The sequence below is a fragment of the Monodon monoceros genome, unplaced genomic scaffold (assembly GCF_005190385.1).
Source record: "Monodon monoceros isolate NGI ecotype Baffin Bay Population unplaced genomic scaffold, NGI_Narwhal_1 Super_Scaffold_17, whole genome shotgun sequence".
In the NCBI taxonomy this organism is placed as follows: Eukaryota; Metazoa; Chordata; class Mammalia; order Artiodactyla; family Monodontidae; genus Monodon; species Monodon monoceros.
In genome coordinates this window covers 23,293,528-23,310,161 of record NW_021703773.1, presented here as the reverse complement: position 1 = coordinate 23,310,161, position 16,634 = coordinate 23,293,528, and the positions used below count along the sequence as shown (strand labels likewise).

The 16,634-nt window shown below is 46.2% G+C and overlaps 1 protein-coding gene across 6 annotated transcripts in view; it reads right to left on the bottom strand.

The window, feature by feature from the left end:
• ZNF596 (zinc finger protein 596) overlaps window positions 1–6,343 on the bottom strand; it is a 29,923-nt gene extending 23,580 nt beyond the window's left edge. For all 6 annotated transcript variants that reach the window (XR_003794227.1, XR_003794228.1, XR_003794229.1 and 3 more), the window contains exon 1: window positions 6,317–6,343. The gene's annotated coding sequence lies outside the window, so the exon portion shown is untranslated. The remainder of the gene's footprint in view (window positions 1–6,316) is intronic.
• Window positions 6,344–16,634: the final 10,291 nt, after the last annotated feature.

Genomic DNA, 16,634 nt, shown 5'->3' with positions numbered 1-16,634 from the left:
AAGTCTCAAAAGCAAACTTCCTGCCTTTTCTCAGAGACTTCAGGGTTTTATGGATTTTGGTTGTTCTGGGCAGTACTGAGAATCTGCAGCCAAGAGACCCCTTCCTGCTCTTTATTTTTATTTGTAGGAGGATTTGTAATCTACCATCATTTTCTCAGGCTGTGGACAGAAGTGTGACTCTACAGAAGTGTAAGTGTTTGTGCTGAATAAATATCTACCGAAGGAAAATATCTTTCGTTTTTACTACCAAGTGAGAAAAAGCTCATCCAGTGATAGGTCTCTTCAAGTCAGATCTAGCTCATGTCCTAAAAACTGTAAAACCCTACAATCCTCATAATATTAAGGATTTCCAGAATAAATGATCAATTTCAGGACTGATTTTATTATAGACAGAATTTAATTATTTTTATTGTGGTAAAATACACATAACATTTACCATCTTAGTCATTTTTAAGTGTATAGTTCAGTGGTGTTAAATACATTCATAATATTGTGCAACCATCACTGCCATCCATCTCCAACACCCTCTTCATCTTGTAAAACAGAAACTCTGTACCCATTAAACAACTACTCCCTATTCCCCCCTCCTCCTAATGCCTGGAAACCACCATTCTACTTTCTGTCTCTAAATAGGATTTGTTTTGGGGGGTGGGGCTGTGCTGTGGGACTTGCAGGATCTCAGTTCCCCGACCAGGGATTGAACCCGGACCATGGCAGTGACAGCCTGAATTCTAACCACTAGACCACCAAGGAATTCTCATCTAAGTAGCATATTTTAAAAAACTGATATTAAAAAGGAAATTAAACACTTAAAAATCTTAAGACATTACTTTATAGAAGGATATTATTTCTGAAGGAAAATGAAGCAATATATTTTCATTTTAGATATAGGCATAAGAAATACTTGATCCCATAAGAAATTCTTTGTAATTTTCTTTTTTAAAATTATACTCTTCTGACAGTAAAAAAAAGGATTTAGTATGTATTACTTTTTATCAACTATTTGATTTTCATGTATTTCTGAGATGGTCTATGTCTTTTCAGCCCGTTTACTGCAACATATTTGAGGTAAGTGATGATCTCCCTTTGCCACAAATCAATGTTTCATGTCAACTCAGAGCCAAGACCATAGCAGGGAGTGAAATCATACTGATGAATAAAGCAGAGAGATCACTTGTCCTTATGGAGTTAAAATACTAGCTTAGAACAGATTAAAGAAATAAGGAAAAAAAAGAAATAATGACAAGGATACTCTGTGAACATATACTAAAGTGTTTCATTTGTGGAGGTGGGGAAGCTCTCTAGAAATACACACATTATTTATGACACCTTAAAAATTCAGTTGGGCAAAAAGTTTGAGGCAGTTTTGCAGAAATGGAAATAGGTTCAGAAGTTTGTTTTTTCTTTCTGATTTAGGAACAAGTATAAAATCATGGACACATCATAGAATGTGTTGTACCCCAGGAAATGAGAACACATTGGAAGGCAGGTGAGTGACAGGAAGACCTGGAAAGGGTGTCAGGCAAGTAGATTTCAGGGCCCAAAGGCCACTGTAATTGGATTGGTCCTTCTTCTAAAGCTAATGGGAATTCACTGGAGAACTGAAAGCAAGAAAGTGACAGGAAAACTTGTGTTTGTAAATGAGCCTTTTGTTGAAGAATGGAGTTAAGTAATTCAGAAAGGTTTAATGAGTTTTAAGAACTGGATGATGTTTGTCTGGCACAGGGTGTGGGTAGTGAAATTATGGTGGGGGAGGTGGAAGGATATGAAAGAAAAAGAAAAGGAAACATAAACAAAACAATTTTTTGTTGTTTCTCAGATATTGTTGGGCACCAATTACAAGTCAGACTTAGTGCTACGGGCTGGGCATACAGTAAAGCAAAACAATGACATGATTATTGCCTCCACTTAATGCATTTACAATTTAATAAACATAAATATTAAGTTACAATATGGTGTTTCTATATAAACCTAAAGACAGGTTACCAGAGAACTAAACTTATTATCAGAAGGAAATAGAAGTAGGAAGTATCCTAGAAATCAGTGCACTGGGTGCTTGAATCAGAGCCAAGAAAAGAGAGGAAAGGAGAGGAAATTCAAAAATAGCATCAAAGAGCTGAAACTGTGTTGATTCTCAGAAGATATGATTTTAAACAAAAAAAGGAATTGGGGAATCCATTTTAACTATCATACCTAATATTTTTTAAAGAGAACAAATCCAATCTTAATATACTGAAATCAATATTTCCTGTTTAGTAACAATAATTTAAAAACTAAGTAAACACACAAAAGCTAGTCTCTATGTACAACAGCAAAATATTATGACTCTCACTTGAAATAAATTTGCAAACCCATGTAAAGAAATTTTAAAACTTTTTGAGGACATAAATACGACATGAATAAAGCCTGCCAAACCAAATTCTTAGACTAGAGGACATGGTGACAAAAAAACTCTCAATAACTGCAGAAATTTGGTGCAACTCAGATTTAGAAGTCATAATCAGAATCTAAAAAAGAATGTATATATGTACATGTATAACTGAACCACTTTGCTGTACATCTGAAACACAACATTGTAAAACAAGTATACACCACCCCCAAAGTCATATGTGATATTTCACATAAAAAATGAGAATTATCCTAAAAGTCAATTTTGTCTCAATTTTGATTTGGGATGAGGATACAGCCAAAATAATTGTGAAAAGGGAAAAAAAAATAGAGACAGGTCAAATTACATCTGAACCTATATTATGTGAAACTTTAAAATAATTCAAATTAAATAGTTGAAACAAACAATATATTATGACTAAATGAACATAATATTTTATACTATGAAATAGGTGACACCTTGCAAAGGAAAGAAAAAAAAGCAAAGGACATGAAGGAAGGATTCTGGTTTCACTTCATCAATGTTATCAGACCAGAGTGTGCACATATGTGTGTGTGTATAATTAAACTATAAAATATAAGCAGAAAATAAGTAGAAAAATTCATTTTACATATACATGTCTATAAAAAGCAACAATCATTCAGTCTCTTAATTAGTAAAATGGAAATTAAAAAGAGTTGTCATTTTATCCAAATCTATAACCATATATATATATGTATATAAAAAAAAAATATATATATATATATAAAATGAGGAGCTTAACTGGTGGTGCAGTGGTTAAGAATCCGCCTGCCAATGCAGGGGACACGGGTTTGAGCCCTGGTCCGGGAAGATCCCACATGCCGCAGAGCAACTAAGCCTGTGCACTACAACTACTGAGCCTGCGTCTAGAGCCCATAAGCCACAACTACTGAGCCTCCGTGCCGCAACTACTGAAGCCCGTGCTCCTAGAGCCTGTGCTCCGCAATAAGAGAAGCCACCGCAATGAGAAGCCCGCTCAGTGCAACAAAGAGTAACCCCCGCTCGCCGCAACTAGAGAAAGCCCGCACACAGCAATGAAGACCCAACGCAGCCAAAAATAAATTAAAAAATAAATACATTTAAAATGAATCCTGGTTAACTCCTGGTTAACCTCAGGAGTTAATGATGGATGAGGATTTCTTGTTGTGTATTATGTGTGTACGGGGAATCGTGCCAGGATCTATTACAAAATGAAACGTACCATCTCTTGGCCCAGCAATGAAACCCCAAATACCCAAAGAGAAGGAACCCTCAAATATCTGTAGAAAAGTCAATTCTTTACAAATCCATGAACACCAAAGTCTCCCTGGAACGGATGTGATGTGAACAGTGTTAAAATCCTCTATTAAACATTTGGGTTGATTCTATTTTTAAACAATTACGGAATAAAATATACTACATTATGTGGATGAAATGCCACCTTAATTTGTCAAGGCTAAGTTTCTAATCTCTCCCTTCTATTGCAAATCATTAATATTTTAAGGCCAAATACACAGATTCACTTTGTTAAGCTTCAGATATATTACAAAATCAGGTAGAACAAATTTCCTCTTCTCCATGATTTTTTAGGTATTCCTAACATTAATTCAGTACTAATGTGTGCAGTTTCTTTAATCTTGGTCTATAGTACATCCAGATCTGGTCACTATGCAATCCCTACTGGCAAATCTTACTGACACTATGGTGCCCAGTCCTTGTCTCTAATCAATGTCTGGGCATGCAGCATTTCTCATAACGATCCCCCAAATGGAGCCACTTCACAAGTTCCATGTCACTGGTTGACAGTGAGATAGAATTGGTCTGGAGATAGGAGAGGCCATCAGTGAGTGAGGAAATGTGTTAGGCAGGATATCTGAGAGTCAAATTTTAGCACATCCTAAAAACAGCACTTCAGGAAGGAGAGGACAGAACAATCAACAGATAATATGACCTTTTCCAGATAAAGATTTATTCCTGACTCCTCTTTTTTTTTTTTTTTTGCGGTATGCGGGCCTCTCACTGTTGTGGCCTCTCCCGTTGCGGAGCACAAGCTCCGGACGCGCAGGCTCAGCGGCCATCGCTCACGGGCCCAGCCGCTCCGCGGCATGTGGGATCTTCCCGGACCAGGGCACGAACCCGTGTCCCCTGCATCGGCAGGCGGACTCTCAACCACTGCGCCACCAGGGAAGCCCTTGACTCCTCATCTTCTTCCTCCTCCGAGTGTCTCTCTCAGGCAAGATGTCACTCCTGAGTGTTGAGAATGTGCCATTCAGGTCTTCAAATAACTTATCCCCTTCCTGGCCACAACCACATATGTAGGGAGAAATTCAACATTTGGAAAAAATAGTCCTCTGCTGTCTGCTGAACTATCAGGGAGCAGGGACGATAAACTCCTACATGGAGACCAACAGCTAAGTTTCTCTGCCCTTTACTCTATACACCCTTCTACGCTGTAAAGCCCACACATCACATGGCAGATATGGGAATGTGAGTTGGTGTGACCCTACCTTTCAAGTCACCATCCTCACAGTGTCTTCTAGTACCTGCTGAGCACAGGATCCCCAAGTAAGGATGGGCAGAGGTCTCCTTTTCTCCTGTTCCTGAGCTTCCCAGGCTCTCTTCCATTCCTTAACATCCAAACTGCATTGCCCTTTCTCCTCCAGCCCCTTTCCCAGAGCCAAGTGTCATCTCCTCATTGGAGAAATAACTTTGCTCTGTGCTTAGTTTAAAAACTCTTGGTCTTTCCCTACCAGCTGCCTTTGTACTATGTGTGTGTGTTTGGGGGCAGGAAGAGATGTGAACAGGAGAGAGTAACCATTACTGGCCTCACAGGCATGGGGTGGTCTGGACTGGATAGTGGCAAGGCTTACCATTCTCACCCCTGCCCCTAAAGATTCCAGATCATATTTAATTCTCCCGAGCAAGAGCAAGTTCTCTGTCATGTTTTTAATAATACTGATTAAAATCATTTAATTTCTCTTTTCCATAATAAATATCAAAATATACATTTCCATGAATATATCAAAAAATATAACATTAAGAACACTTAATTATCGGCATTGGAAAACACAAAAGTTCAGCTGTGGAAATAGCTCTGAATAATGTATTCATCATGAACAAATGAGGTCTGTGAGAACAAAGTTCTAGAACCATCCAGCCTATCATTCAATATTTGCAAAACAAACAAAAAAACAAAGGGCATTTGAAAAGAGCATATACTTAGCTGGAAACTAGCTCACAGACCAATAAATTAAAAAGTGGTCTCCTTGTTCTGTCTCATCCTCCCCCGCCCTCTCGACATCCACAGGGGTGGAACAAAGATGCTCTGCCCAGAAGGGCACACTTTCCCGTGAGACATCGGGAATGTGGACACACGTTGGTCGGTATCGCCAGCGGATAGGATTTGGGACAGAAGGGCACGGGGTGTCACTTCACAGGACTGATCCCCTGCCCCCAGCCCGGCGCTCTAGGGCCTTTCTGAGGCGGTGATCGCGAAGGGCAGAGAGCGGCACGGCCAGGCCGCAGGAGGCCCAGGATGGGCAGGTGGTCTCAGGAGAACACTGGCGTCTGTGGAGTCCCAGGGCCGCGGGAGGGCGCGGCGTCCCGGGCTGCCCCGAGGGGCCGATGCGGGTCGCGAAGGGCGAGAGTCCACGTCGCGAGTGGGGACCTGTCACGGCGCGGGTCGGGCCGGGAGAAGGTGAAGAGACCGAAGGCAGAAAGGCCTGACGGGGACGGCCTCGGAGCGATTTTGACCGGAAACGGACGCGGACTCGGACCCGGCAGCCGAACGCCCGGCATCCCGAGTTTCAGGGCGACGCGGGCCGGAGGGGCGAGAACGGGGACCCCCAGAACCTGCGTGTGAAGGGTGCGGTCGGGAGGGGGCTGTGGAGCGCGGCTCTGATTCTCAGAGCCGAGGGGCTCACTCACCCGAGGGGACCTTCGCTCCCGAAATCCGCTTCCGCGTCGGCAGGAAATTACGCAAGTGGGGCGGGGCCTTAGTCAGGGAGAGGCGGGGCGGAGCAGCGTGGGCGTGGGCGAGGCCTGAGCTTTCCCGCCCAGCTCCCGGCCGTTTCCGGGTCAGCCCCTACCCCGGCCGGACACACCTCCAGCCTCAGCGTTTGTGTGCGTTTGATTCGGCTGGTGTCCGGCGAGGCGGGCTGCTTCCTCGGGGCTTCAAGTTAAGTGTTTCGGACAACTCTAGGTACGAGCTTAGAGCTGTGAGCCCTTTCGTGGTAAATGCTGGGATGTTTCCCTGTTAACATGTTGAAAACGGTTTAGGTCGACATCCCCTTTCGCGCCTGGAGACTCGTGTCCTGCGAGTGCCCGGGGCGCGACTCGGCCTCGGGCGGGGACCTCGCTGGGTCCAAGTGGGCCGTGGTGGGATCCCGAACAACGTCTGTGGTTCCTGCGCTTGGAATGGGTTATTCAGTTTAGTAAGAGCTGGAATTGTCTGTGCTGGCGATGGAAACCAGAGCGACCATGATTTCCATTTCTGCTCCCGGTTCACCAGAGACGCAGCCCTGGGCTCAGTATCGGGGACTTCATGGGGCCAAGCGTGGATGGCATCACATAATTTGTTGTTAATTTCTAAATATTTTCCCATTTTCCTTATCTGTATTCCCACAGCTATCCGAAAGAATGTTAGTGTTAAAGAAAAAACTTCAGTAATACTTGTTAAAGCTGATGAAATAAATTTATATTTTAAGGCGGGACAAGAAAAAAATTAAACATAAAATTTTCTGTGTTTGGACCTCCTCCCTCCATAACGTGCTGTGTGCATATGCATTACGTGTTAACCAGAGCTCCTCAAAGATGGGGGTGCCTGCTCAATCATAAAGATCAATTTTTTTTTCTTTCTTCTTAAGCTAGCAATGTAACTTCTTAAAACAATAATGTTCTTTCCCAGCCCTTTAGGGGGTAATGATGACTCGCAGCTCGCTTTGTATGGGCTTACCTGGATTATGTATCCTTGGTGAACTTTCTGTAAAATATCAGTATGTCATTTTGATGTATGATTGTTTGTCTCAAAAATGTACTTGACTATGTCCTAGAGTTCTAACAGTCAGAGCTTTCTGAGAATCTGCTTCCCGACTTATAATCCTCAGTTTGGTTCAAATAAAAATTCCCTTTTTTCTTCCTAATTCAATTAACTATCAAGTTTTCTTCTTAACTTGACAGTTAATTGAATGTTCCTCGACAAAGCATCATAAGGAAGATTTTATTCTGGGGGTGGGCTATCTCCCCAATTGGTATAGGAACCACTGCAGTGGGATTTTGTATTGGGTGAGAGAGATTGGGCTGAACTCCAAATACAGGATGAAGTGGGAATTTATAGCCAATGAGCAGGGTGGGGGGGGGGGGTCAGTGGATAGAAAATTACTAAGAGGAAGCATCATGGGTAAGGGAAATTCTGGCTAAACTGATGAGCAGGTTTCTTTCAGAAGACACTCCATGGTGATCAGACATCACCTGTGGAATAGTAGAGAATGAGGAACCTGAGCAGGTATCGAGGGTGGTGGATTCTCGTTGAACTGAGTTAGCAGCATTCTTGCTAAAACTGGATTTTACAAGGAAGTGCATAGATGGGCATAAGAGAAGCTTTAGGAGCCTAAAGTTTGGTCAAGCAAAGAATGTTTGTCTTCAACCCAATCAAAAAATGACAGAAGACCTAAATAGATATTTCTCCAAAGAAGACATACAGATGGCCAAGAGGCACATGAAAAGCTGCTCAACATCACTAATCATTAGAGAAATGCAAATCAAAGCTACAATGAGGTATCACCTCACACCAGTTAGAATGGGCATCATCAGAAAATCTACAAACAACAAATGCTGGAGAGGGTGTGGAGAAAAGGGAAGCCTCTTGCACTGTTGGTGGGAATGTAAATTGATACAGCCACTATGGAGAACAGCATGGATGTTCCTTAAAAAACTAAAAATAGAATTACCATACGACTCTGCAATGCCACTACTGGGCATATATCCAGAGAAAACAATAATTCAAAAAGACACATGCACCCCAATGTTCATTGCAGCACTATTTACAATAGCCAGGTCATGGAAGCAACCTAAATGCCCATCAACAGACAAATGGATAAAGAAGATGTGGTACATATATACAGTGGAATATTAGCCATAAAAAGGAACGAAATTGGGTCATTTGTAGAGACGTGGATGGACCTAGTGACTGTCATACAGAGTGAAGTAAGAAAGAGAAAAATATCGTATATTAACACATATATGTGGAATCGAGAAGAATGGTACAGAACTGGTTTGCAAAGCAGAAATTGAGACACAGATGTAGAGAACAAATGTATGGATACCAAGGGGCGAAAGCGACTGGGGTGGTGGGTGGGATGAATTGGGAGATTGGGATTGACATATATACACTAATACATATAAAATAAATAATAGAAAAAGAATGTTTTAAGTTAATATCTATTTATTTTGGAAAATTTGAAGTTCATGCTGGCTAGAATTTGGCAAGATCAGATCCCAACTATTCATGCTACAGAGATTTTTCCAAAAGAAGACACGCTTCTGATTTTGCCAGAACTGTGAAAGGAAAATCAAAATGGAGTCAGTATTGCTGAGAGAGTTCTCTAAAATGGAGCCAGGAGACCGTTAAGGAAGTGTGACCTAATGCATCTCTCAGCCTGGATGGAATCTGACCTTTTGACCTGATGAAGTCATCCAGAACATCTGCCAGAAACTCATGACAGCCTATCTACGTATTGCACCCTTACCCTAAAACAACTTGTGATTCCCAAGGACAAATAATTTCTGACTCTCATCAGCATTAATTACAATTCTCACCAGGCAAGTTTTAACAACTTTGTGGCTTTTTGTCTTTATAAGCCCCTGACTCTTGCTGTTCTCCTGAACACTCCTCTGGGGTTACCAAGTCTGTGTCTCCTGAATTGCAATTCTTAAGACCCCCCAAAATAAACTCTTTTGTTGTTTGCAGCCTCCTGCATTATTTTTTGGTTGATAGAACAAATACCGTCTTCTCCAAGTTTAACATTTATTTCATATTAACATGTGAACCAAAATCAATTTAAATTTTGGAAGATATCTTTTTCTTAGGCAGTAGAACTGGAACTACCCTGGGTTTCATATAGAGGAGGGGGAGCAGCTCTGCTCACTGCTCCTCCAGGTCTCTAGGGCTGAGTTCATGTCCCCCGAGCTCAGCTTACCCCTCTAATTGCATTGAAGAGCTCTTTCTGTAAATGCCTCTACCTAAAACTAGAGCTCAAGAATTCCCAGGTTTAAGCAGTCATGAGCAGTTTCTCTTTTTCTCAGCATTCCCTCTTCTGCTGCCCGGGTAGTCTTTTCCCATAATATGCACAGATGCATGTCCCCAAACCTAGGAGGTGGGAATCTCAGGCTATATAATATGGGAAAGGGGAGATACAGGGAGCTTGGAGGACTGGTAGTTAATCCCTGGACCCTAAGTGAGACACCTCTACGCATCCCCTGATCACTTTCTGAGTGTCACTTAGTTGGACAGAGGTCTTGGGACAGTTCTGTGGATCCCAGGTAGCCTCATGCCCTTAAGTCTCTTAGGGTATTTCCCATAGAGGTTGGTGCTTACTTCACTTTACAAGCCATACATTGAATTTAGAAAAAAAAAAAAAGTCTTTTCTTCAGAAGGAGACTGCCTAAGTAAGCAGATTCCTATAGAATGAGATAAAGTCCAGGAGGGCAAAGTTAGGAATGAAAAGGTTCCAGTAAAAAGGCCATGTGTGGACAAGACAGTAAAGCAGACCAGCATGTGTCCCATAAAGGAAATGCTGGTGCGTCTCTTCAAGGGAAGTATGAGTAACACTGAAATGACCCCGCTGGCCATACCTGATGAGATTTGAGCAATGTTAAGAACTGGTCCTTATCTTGTCAGCCATGCTTTCACAGTTTCACTCATAAGGATCCCTGGTGCACTTGTCAAACATGCAGAGTCCTGGTGTCCATCACTGACTAGAGAGGAAGGGCCACTGATTAATTCTCATTTCCACATTCTGCAGGGGATTAATAACCTTTGAGAACTGTGGCTGGTGTTTCTCAAGCCTCACAAATGCACGTGTGGTGTGCATGCAGTTTTTCCCACACCAATGACCGATACTCTGACACCAACTGGATGTCCTACCTTATTCTTTGGGCTGGAAAAAAATCTCTGGGTTTTGGCAAACGCATAGTGGTGTGTGTCAGTAAAGAATTGCATGGAATACTTCTACCCCAACCCCACCCCATGAACTGATTACCATCTGTGTAGTTTTGCCTTTTCCAGAATGTGTCAATTGGTCGCACTGTGTAGGCTCTTCAGAGTGGATTCTTTCACTTGGCAATGCATACATAAAATTCATCCATGTCTTTGCGTGGGTTGACGGTCCATTCCTTGCTATTGCTGCATAGTACTCAACTGCATGGATAAGGATGAAAAATAATTTTCCCTATACCTTTCTAGGTTCTTGGCTTAGGCCCTCCTGTAATAAGTGAGAAAAAACAGAAGTTTAATAGCATGTATACTTCTTGTATACTTGGGAGATGCCCAGGAAAACTGAGTCACTCTCTGAAACGGCCCAAGCCATCACCTTAAGTGCCATCTTCAGCTAAAAACAGAAGAAAGATGTTGGGGGAAGGGGGTACCCAGTTAAGGAAGGTTATTAGGCAAAGCACAAGGTGAGGCCCCAAAGTGGGGTCTGAACCCACCACCCACCCAGGGTGACTGCCCACACTCAACAGGTTCCACATGTCCCCTCTGAGGGGACCAGCTCACAGAGCCTCCTCTTAGGGGGATTCACTTTGCAAAACCTTCCCTTCAGCAGATTCACATTACAAAACCTTTTAACAGGATTCGTCTCACAATCCTTTTTTTTTGGCAGGGCAGTCACGTGGGAGGCTTGTCACCCTGAAGTGGGTTCAGTCTCACGTCACCAGGCCAGCTTTCCTGGGTCACACTCACCACCTGCTTGTCCACTCCCAGCTTAGGCCCAGAAATGCCCCCTCTGTCCCCACCCCACGGCTCCACCTGGGCACCCACTCCTATCCTGCCTGGTCCTTCCCTTCCGTGTCCCCTGCAGGGTCATCAGGAGCTTCCACCTGCCCCAGGCAGGCTGTCTGTTCTGTCCTGGGGAGGCCTCTGTGGTGTCAGGTGGAAGAAACAAGAGGTACCTGTGGGGCTTCCCTCATGCAGCACAGTGGCCAGCACCCGTCTACTGACCTCATCACTCTGGATGGGCCCAGGCAGGGGCTCAGGGGGTCCGCAGTAGCTCTTTGTTCTCATCTCACCCCAGCACCACCCACGCGGGAGTTGCTAAGCAGCTGTGCTGCCTGCAAAGAGAGGACGCTCATTCACATGCCCCTCCCAGCCCATGGGGCTTTCGTGGGCAGGCCCTTCCCAGAATATGGAGCTCACCTGGGCAGGCACGCTGGCAGGGCTCAGCGCACAGGAACCGTGCCCATAGCCCTTGTTGTAGAGCACCCCCAGCCTGAGCACCTCAGAGCAGGATCTGAACTAACAAACAGCAGCTCCTGGACAGGTCTGTGATCCTGGGCTTCACTCTGCGGCCTCCCTCTACCGGGTCTTCCAGAGGCTTCCACTGCAGCCGGGGCACCAGGCCTCTGTCTCCACCCACCACCCCTCCTCTCCCTGACTTCCAGATTCCTCTTGTGTGGAGAGGGTCTTCTTGAAGTTGTTTCCTACTCATGGGCCAGTTAAAATGATTAGAAAACAAGCCAGAGCTGCAGCCCCTTGTGTATCCTGACTCTCAGGACCCTACACCTGTTACTCGGACCTGGCTGGTACAGCAAGGCCAATTTTCTGTAACTATGAGCCCCTGATGGGCGAGGATTGGCTGGCCTGGGAAGCCTGACCCCGCCAGCCAGCCAGCCCTTCCCAGGTGTGCCTGGGTTGAGGTCAATATAACCACCCCGCCCACTCCTCCAGGCAGCAAGATTTCCTCTACCTGTGCCTGACACCATACTTCCTGCTCCATCAGCAGCCGCGGGACTGGGCTGGTGGGAGGGAGTGAGCGGCCACGGCCTTGTGGGTGTCCCGGCCTAAGTGGGGCTCTGCTGGACTGTCTATAGGAGTTGCCAGGCTGCCACCTGCTAAGGAAGAAGGTGTGTCACCCATACATACTGTTGAAAGTTCTCCCCAGGCAGAGGTGAGGAAGCAAGAAAAAAAGAAGTAGGAGCCAGGACAGGAGGGATAACTCAGGTAGGTAAATGGAAAGCTTTCCGAAGAGCATCTGGGCCAGGACCATCCCACATGGCCTGCAGGAGCCAATTCAGCAAGCGTGCTGTCCCTGGTGTGGCTCCAAGCCCTTTCCTCCAGCCTGTAAGGTCCTTGCACGTATTTAGGTTTGCTTCCCTGGGAAGGGTGGATATAGCTCAGGAGCAGCTGGCCTGGGGTTCAGCTAATGTTTACTCAGAGACGCCTCCGCAGGGCCCATGAGCTTTCCAATGAGGACCCTCCTTGTGGGGACTGCTGGCTGCATGTGAGAAAATTCCCCACCTCCGACCATCTTCAGAATTATTCATCGGTGTAGTAAGTGTCCTGATTGGGTTTTATCTGTGTAACTGGCGGGTTCTTAATTAGCAACGTGAATGGTGACATTAAATAGCCTCAATCAGGGTTGAGATACCTTCTCCCACATTTACAGGTGTAAGGACATGGGCAGGCCGTGGGCAGCCGGCACTCTTAGGGATGGACTTCCGACTGACCCCTCAACATTCTGGTGTCCAGCCACTGCTTTAGAATTTCTGGGGGCCCAATGCTGACTCTAAGGGTTCTGCAATCCAGCCTCTGTCTGCCTTTAGTGAGACCCACACTTCCAGGATCCTACCGAGCAGGGTCTGTGTGACTGTTCTGTGGCTTCTGTAACAAATGACCACAAGCTGGGTGGTTTAAATCAACGGGAATTCATCCTCCCCCAGTCCTGGAGACGAGACATCTGAGATCAAGGTGTTGTAGGGATGAAGTCCCTCCAGAGGCTCCAGGATAGGGTTCTTCCTGCCTTTTCCAGTCTGTGGGTTCCAGGCGTCCCCAGGCTTGCAGCTGCATCCCTCCCATCACTGCCTCCATCTTCACGTGGCTTCTCCTCTGTGTCTGTCTCTCCTCTTTTGTCTCTTATAAGGACTTTGTCAATTGGATTGAGGGCTACCCTAACCCAAGATGACCTCACCTCGAGATCCTTAACTACATCTACAAAGACCGTTTTTCCCAGAAATGGTCCTGTTCATGTGTTCTTGGGGGCCACCATCTTTTGGGGCCACCATTCAACCCGTTATCTGTGTATAAAATAACCCACATTTTAGGAGATTACTAAGGTCCCGTATAGACTGGCACAGACAGCAGCCATGTGGGTGGGGGTCTGGGGAGAATGAGAACCCTGGCATCACCTGGAAAGGATCAAGGCCTGGTTTCATCAGAAGGTGAGCTCTTCCACCACAGGGCCCGTGAAAGCAGCCACTCCATCCTGTCCGTGGAAAGGGACCTAGTGCCAAGTGCAGAAGTGGTTACCTTGCAAAGCTGGCTCTTCTGGGATTTCATGATCAATAGGTTACAATCATGTAACCAATAACTATGGGCTTGGAGGAATTGCTTTCTGGCACGTGATGATGGCACTGTCACTTTAGGCTCATCAAGCCTAGAATAGGAATGTTTGAAGGAGAAGCGTTCCGGAGATTGTGAAACTTTGTTGTCAAGGAAACCAAGCAGTTTTGTCAAGGTTGTCAAGGAACCTTCCTCTTTAAGCCAAAGGCAGAGCTCGGGGAGCTGAGCTCCAGGGATGTTTTAAAGGGGCTGCTCTGAAGCACCATTACAAGAGTGGTGGCCTCAGCCTGGGCTATGGTTTGAGAAAAGTGTGATCAAATTAAGCCTTACTTTCTGTGACAGTGGGGGAGGGTTTCGTAAAGCACTTCGGCTTTTAGGACAAATGTTTGTTGCTGGAACAAAGTGTCCCCTCCAAAATGGGCTGAAGCTCAAGGTGTCTCTGTCCCCTTCATGTGAAAGTCCAGGGTAGGCGGGTGCCAGGGCCCAGCATGTGTCCACCTTGTTTCTCCTCCTTGCTTCCAGGTGAGGGGTCCAACCAGCAGGGTGGGGTGACCATATGGGCACCATGCCCTCCGTCCTAGGATGCAGGCTGGCCAAGGCCCTCACCACCTCCACCCCTTCCCCTTGGTAACATGAGACACAGTGCCACAGACATTTTGGTGGTCCCAGTTGCAAAGGGTGGGATCGCTGGGAGGTGCAGGGTAGCCGGGAGCAAGAAAAATGAAAACAGGCTCACCTGTGGCAGAGTTGCCAGGACGCTAACCCACAGTCCCTGTGGGCTAATGAAATGTGATTACACATCAGCATAAGCTCTTCGATGCTTTGTGGTTCTGGAAATCCTATAGGAGGTGGTTCACAGCAGGTGAAGCTAATGCCCTCAGTGGAGGTGGTGAAGCCAAAGGTCTGCAGTTCAGACTGAAGGTGCCAATGTGGGTGTATATACAGGACAAAACCGTCTTGTGTGAGTGTAGTTCAGGCACGTTTAATGTGAATGTAGTCGTGTTATGCCTAAGGTCTTGTATCTTGTGTCTATCTTCAGGGACCCCCCTCCTCAGTTCCTGAGGCTCCTGTAACTCACATACAGGGGGAATGGAGAGTGGGCTCTGTCCAGTCTGAGCCCTGAGTTATCCTGTGTGTGAGTCTGCTCGGGGCTGCCATAACAAACACCACGGACAGGGCAGCTAAAACAACAGACATCTCCCAGTCTTGGATGCTGTCTGAGATCAAGGTGTTTCTCCTGAGGACTCTCTCCTTGGCGTGTAGACAGCCATCTTCTCCCCAGGTCCGCACATGGTCTCCCCCTGTGCCAATCTGTGTCCTAATCTCTTCTTGTAGGACATCAGTCCTATTGGACTAGGATCCACCATAGTGACTGCATTTTACTTTGATCACTTCTTTAAAAACTCCATCTCGAAATACAGCCACATCCTGGGGTCCTGGGGGTTAGGGATTCAGCATGTGAATTTGGGGGGACGCGACTGAGCCCACACCATCCTGCTTAGGAACTAACGTGTGCCTCGGTCCCTCCTTTCCTCAAGTCCCACGGGGGTGATGTGATGGCCGAGGGAGAGACCACTCCTACAGTGATTGTGTCCCAGCTGGGGAAGCCTTCTCTGCTCCCTTTGATCAGGCAGCGGCAGTGCCAGCTCCCTCTTGAGGTGAGCAGTTCTGGGTCTGTCCCGGAAAGGCCCCATAGGGTCCTGCTCGGTTACACCAGGTGTCTGGGGCTCAGCAACCAGGGGAGGTGGGGAGCAGCAGGATCACAGTCCGCTGAGGTACCTGTTAGCCTCCAAGGTCTCCTGGCCTGCTGAGGTGCTCAGCGTCAGGGAACCTAGGAACCGACAGCCTAGCGGGGATGCCGGGGACTCTCAGGGCCATGGGGGATGCCTCCCCCACCAGACACTCCAGCAAATGAGGGAAAACCTTCGGGGGATCACAGAAGGGAGAGAGTCAAGGTCTTGTTTGTGCTTCAGAAAGACCACATTGGGGTGGGATGTGAGATGCACCGTGGGGTGGGGAGCTTTGTCAGGGCCTGATGGAGAAATCAGGCACAAGATCGGGCTTGGGCCAGGGCTGTGGGTATAGAGGGGAATTAGTGTGGGGACTGGCCACAGACTCTGGAGGAGTTGCTGACAGTCACTGGGGCACAAGGAAGGGGGAGACTGGGAAACCCCAGTGTTATTGAACCAAACTTGGGTCTGCTTGCCCCAGTGAAGTAAAGCCAACCTACTGATACCAGTTGTGGTGAAGGAAAGTGCAGCTTTAATTGTAAAAGCACCAATACAAGGAGGACAGGTGGCTTGTGCTCTAAAACCCCGAATTCCCTGAGGGATTTCAGTAAAGCATTTTAAAGGCCAGTTTAAGGAGGTGGGTCACAAGGTATGTGATCAGGTGGTGCACAATTCTCTGGCTGATGGTGAGGTAACAGGGCATTTAACGCTGTAAATTCTTAGGCACCAGAAGCTCTGGGGATACCTGTTCATGATCATCAGGTAGTTAATTTCTTCCACTTGGTGGTGGTTTTAGCATCTGTAAAACAACTCAGGAAGCGTGCATCAGGTACTGTTATCCAGGTACTTCAGAGAGGAGCTACAGCAGAGGATATGGGGGAGGGGTCTGTCCTGGGAAGGCCCCATAGGGTCCTGCTCGGTTACACCAGGTGCCTGGGCTCGGCAACCTGGGAAGCTGGGG